Raw genomic sequence first — 5,851 nt, forward strand, 5'->3', positions numbered from 1 at the left:
CGGCAGCGTACATAGTTATAAGATACGTGGAAAAGTGCCCCTTTCGAGTTAATAGTTTTAGTTGCGGGTCCGGTTGGAATGAAATGCCGTGTATAATAAAATCAAGCTTATTTTCAATCTTCTCTGCAATAAAAATAAACTTTCAAAGAAAGAGAAAGTGAGAGAAAAACTTGTTGGTAACCGAACCCAGTTCTCCTGCGCAGTAGGTTCACGTCGTTCCCCTACACTACTCAATTCCTTAGATTTTCGACTTCCTACTTACTGCTCACATAATACTGGTACGTAGGGGCCGGCATCTGTGAATTACACCTCTAAAAGCGGAATAGCAATCGTGTTATATATGCGTTTTTTACTATCATTAAAGAAATGATATCTTGTTATTTTATTGTAATAAGAAATGACAAATACACCATCTAATACACTGTTCTACTACAATGCAGAAAGTGGTGTTGTTTAAGATGCTATAAACATTTTTTTTAAAACCCTCCAATAATATTCATATTCTAAATTACCTAGTAAATAATCGTCTTCATTTAAAATGTAAGAGTAAAGACACAGGAAAACTTTGTGCAATTGCCCAGTATATATAAATATTTCAAGAAGTCTTGCTGCCCAATAAGTACATTTGTACCAAAGGACACCATTATAATACAGTGTAATACGTTACAGCGCAAAAACTAGTTTTCAATCAAATGTTATGAACTAATGTTTAAAAAGCCTTTACAAAATTCATATTTGTAAACTACCTACAAATTGTAGTCTTCATTGAAAATGCAAGACGAGAGATACAGGTAGACTGCAAGACATTGTCCAGTAAACATGAAATATTTCAAAAAGTCTTGCTGCAGGTAATATGTACTACTATGCCGAAGGATTCCATTATAAGGGACTTTTCTACATTACAGTGCAAAAGTAGTGTTGTCTCAAATGTTACCAACAAATGTTTAAAAGGCCTCCACCAATATTTATATTTGTAAATCACCTACAAATTGTAGTCTTCATTGAAAATACAAGAATAAATATACAGGGAGACTGCAAGAATTTGTGCAGTATATATGAAACTTTTCAAGAAGTCTTGCTGAGGTAATATGTACAACTATGGCCAAGGTTTCCATTATAATTCACTGTACTACATTATAGTACAAAAGTAGTGTTCACTCAAATGCTATGAAAAAAATTTAAACACTCTCAAGAATATTCATATTTGTAAATTACCTACTAAATTGTAGTCTTCATTGTAAATACAAGAATAAATGTGCAGGAAGCCTCAAATATTTTCCCACTCTTATATCTCAGATATGAATTACTTTTCCTGCAGGTAATATGTACAATTAACAACAACGATACTATTATAACACACTGTACTTAATTACACTGCAAAACATAATATTAAAAAAATTCTACGAATAAATATTTAAAAGGCTGCAAAAATTCACATTTGTAAACAGTGAGTGTTATCGGAAAATGCAAGGTTTAATAGGTAGGCTATTGGAAGACAGTGTCCGCTGTTTATGTTTCAGAAAATAAATTCTGTATTTGTCTCTAACATGTATAGATGTGCGCAAAGTGTACATGATAAGCCATGTACATGATTGCCAGAGTAGAAGTAGTAATAGAGTTCTTTCTAAGAAATTATGTGTTTGGTTTTCAAAGTTAGATGGAAGGAATAATACCGGCTGAATTGAAGTACGTGTTGGTAACAGTTGTCTGCTGTAAAGGGAAGTGAATTCCTCAAGGAATAGGTTCCTAGAACTTGACACCTCATTGCAAAGACATGACCGGGGGTCTGGCGAGCTTTAGCGAGTTTAATGTATGAAACCATAAAACAAACGCATCGGAATAGAATATCGCAAAAAAAGTAGGTGCAAATCTGACCCCCAATGCTAAAGAACAGCCAAAATTAGCAAAGTACTAAGTTACAAATGATGAACAGGAACCATTTTGCAAAGTAAGTTAGAATTATGTAGAAATAGAGATGAAGTACTATTAATAAACCCTGAACCACCATTAGTAATAGACGTTGGTCTGTCTCCTCTCTCTCTCTGACTCGAATTTCTGAAGAAGTACTCGGACTTCTTTTACATGTGAATTAACGTATGGCATTTCGAGAAATAGGTAGAATGAAAGGTCGTGTATGGCAATGTTACGTGATAAAATATAAAGATAAGTAAATATCTTGCAAATTTTGTGAACATAAATATATATGCGCAAATGTTGATAACTTGGTGAGACATGTATCTTCTAGCATTTACCCAATCTAATTAGTTTATAACATTTATAAATTTTATGTGTTTATAATATCAGCAATAGAGTCAAGTTGAACAAATCCACTTACATATAAATTTAAACTGTTACTATGTAATTTACTGTATAATTTTTTCACACATATTTAATTGATAGAACATATTGTAAATAAATATACATTTATGCGTACTTTCTAAATATAATAAAGTTTTAATAAAGTAACATGTTACCGTTCAGAATATACATTTTAAAGAATCCTCTGTGTACAACAGTAATAATATGCTGTGATATAAAAATTAATTCAACTTTGAAATCATAATATAGTAATAGAATACAATTTTCTTTCTGATTGAACATAAATTCCCGGATAAATTCCCATTTTGGGAATCTTCCCGGGAATCTTCCCAGGGAATATTCCCGAAAAATATCTTCCTGGGAATTTACCCCTCACTACATTGATCGAGTATCGAAGCAGGGGGTACGGAAGTTCACCCCGGAAAATTTTTGAAAATTAGCTTCTCAAAATCGTGTTTTAATGCTATTCCGACAGTAAAATTGCTAGTTCGAAAGTAGAGTAAAATCCCCCCCAAAATTTTTCTCAATGGCGTAGCTTGCGCCATACATCCCCCCTGTGGGCGGCCCTGAGCACATAATGAGGTGAGATGAAGCAGTTGACGGGCTCGAAACTTATTACTCGGACGTGTTTTCCATCTTATTCATTCCACAATATATACTTTAAAATTCTTTATAACGTTAGATATTGATAGAATGTGTTAAGTTTCAAATTTGGTCGTCCGTTTCTAGCAAAATTTTAAAATTTTAATGGGAAGAAATGCATAATTTGCTCGTTGGTGTGCTTGATAATATGTAAGAAGAGCGAAACTTGTGTTTATTTTTCTTTATAAGCGGTTATAAACATGAAACTATTCGGAAAGCGGAGGGCACTACTTAACGCAAGGTTGCTGCCTGATTGGATTGTAGGAAGTAACGAGCATTTGTATTCTGACATGGATGCAGGTGTACAAACGTTCCAGTTGGTATCCTTACGCAGACCCTATTACTTTTAACAAAATGAGTACAAACTTTCCTAACCCTAAACTAACCTGACCCTAACCTACTCTACGTTTCACTACCTTCCTCTATTCTACCCTACCGTACTCTATTATACCCTTCTAAAGCGGATCTAAAAAAATGGATGATTTTAAAATTTTCGTAGCTGTTATGCTTTTTGTCGAAAACCAGACGGACGACTAACTTCGGAATAAATGCCGATAGATAGAACCAAATAAAATCCGTAGATATATCCGTCAGCAAACTTGTTTCAATTTAACTTTTCTAACTAAATTTTTTTGTCGTTACTAACTTCAAGGTATATAAATTAACAATCTTTTCTTACTTTAATCAACCACAACGTATAACTATTTTCTCTTCTAAATTGTTAAATTATAAAATTGTTACAGTTATCGAAAGAGAACGTAATTGCATTGTACGGAATACAATAATAATAATTTATATATATTAGTAGTTTAACTAAAAGAAATTCAATAGTAATTAGGCTATATTTTTTTAAGTATTAAATTAATCGAACTCTCTCTTAAACTAATATAGGGGTCTACATTATTTGCTTTTCCGAATGTAAAATCAAGGTATATAAAATGTCTTTGGAAATAAATAAATAATTCTCAAAATTGTTTTTCTCCCTTACGGAAGCAGCTATTTTAGAAAATGAAAACATAATTTGTTAAGCTACTAAGATGTATCTGTAACGGAACGAGACCAGAATCTGGCGCGTTATAGACTCTTTTGTATTTCTCTTATATTGTTATCGTAACTTATTTACATTATGCCATTATGCATTATTTGTATTACCACTTTTACCAAGGATCTTATAAAATATAGGATCTGCCCCATATATATATCTTCATCTTATTAAATAATGAAGCCAAAAAACAACCGAGCATCGGCACGTCTGATTGGCTACTCTCGTTTCCGACATAATCTGATTGGCTACTTTCGTTTCCGCCATGTTTGTTGGCTCAAAACATTGCGATCCTATTGGGCGGAGAGGGCAGAATAGGGGTGGCGAAACTGTGACATATGGCTTCAAGATTTTATGCTAAGGGCAGATCCTCTATTTATAAGATCCTGCGCTTTTACACTCTTATGTAATGTCATTCCAGACTTTTATTGCTTCTCTCCACAGAACTATAACCCACCTTTTCTAATTTAATTCTCATATTCTTCACATTCGTCGATGCAGGAATGCCAGACTTACAAGCACGTGTACATTTACTTCTTTGATAGATAATACATGTAAAATAGCTAAAATCTTGTATTGCTGACAAAGCAAAACTTAAAATCAAATTAATAGAGACTTCGTTAAGTGCTCTTTGAGAAGTTGGCAACCAGTATAAGAGTTAACAGGCGGCCCAATAAACAAGTTTGTCTAATCACAGTTGCTATTCCACTGTGATAATTTTCATTGAAATATCTTCAGGAATTTGTGCTACCGTACTACATTTCTATTTATGGTCTTTGTACGCCCCTATATATTCGTAAATCCTTCCCGCACCACAAAGTCAACACCATGTTTGGAGTTGGATTAGGAACCCTTAAAACCAGAAGTGAGTTTAAAGGAGATCATCAAATAAATGTAGAATAGGCTAAGCAATGCGTGTATCGCCCTGGATTTGGATGGAAGCAAGTTCTGACATTGCCGCAACGGCGCCACAAGTAGTAGCACATTCACCAATTTGTACATGTTTACTTTAGGCGCACCTGAAGAAATAATTGTTGAAAAATTATAATTCTTTCACTAATTTCCTTCTTATCGTCCCCTAAAAGGTTTCCACTAAGCGACATGAAAGTATCTCACTTGGTCTAGAAAAAATTCAAGAGGAGCCACCGGAAGTAATTGTTGAAAAATTACAATTCTTTTACGATTTGCGTATTAATACGGCTTCCGAATGTGTAGCATAAAGACATGCGAAAAACAAGTCAACCTGTGTTAGGTGGCCACTAAAAACACGAATGCTGTCCAACCGAATCACGTAGGGCGAAGCTGGTCGGTCCGCGCAGTAGCGCGAATGTTCTTCTGAAGGAGCAGGCGCGTCAGCAATTTCGGGTATGTTTGAAGGTAGATTAGTGCAAAGAAGAGATTTTGGCAATGATACGACTTTCAATTGCACTTGTCATGGTTTCATACTACAAACGCTGCACTTGTAAACATAAAATACAGGTTTCTTACACTGTGAAGAAGTATGGCACAAGTGGAAAATAGCATCTAATAGACCCATCTTTAATATGCATTCACTTATTTTACCCGTCGTACAGCACTTGCAATGATTTTACACTAGTAACCGTACACTTGTAAACTTAAAATACAGCTGTATTACTTTGTATTTAGTCATGCCGTCTCCAGAAGTTTGTTCCTTATAAACATGTCTTTTTATGCAAAGTATTGAATTTTAACTGTTAATCTTCCAAAATGTGATGCGCCAAAACTACACCTACACCCCGCCGTCTATGGATTTATATACTATAGTCCGCGTTGTCCGAATTGGCGTGTGGTATCAGCCAATAAGCTGGCAGTGCCCTGTTACTAAAC

Source organism: Thermobia domestica, chromosome 5 (assembly GCF_964235325.1).
Source record: "Thermobia domestica chromosome 5, izTheDome1.hap1.1, whole genome shotgun sequence".
Taxonomy (NCBI): domain Eukaryota; kingdom Metazoa; phylum Arthropoda; class Insecta; order Zygentoma; family Lepismatidae; genus Thermobia; species Thermobia domestica.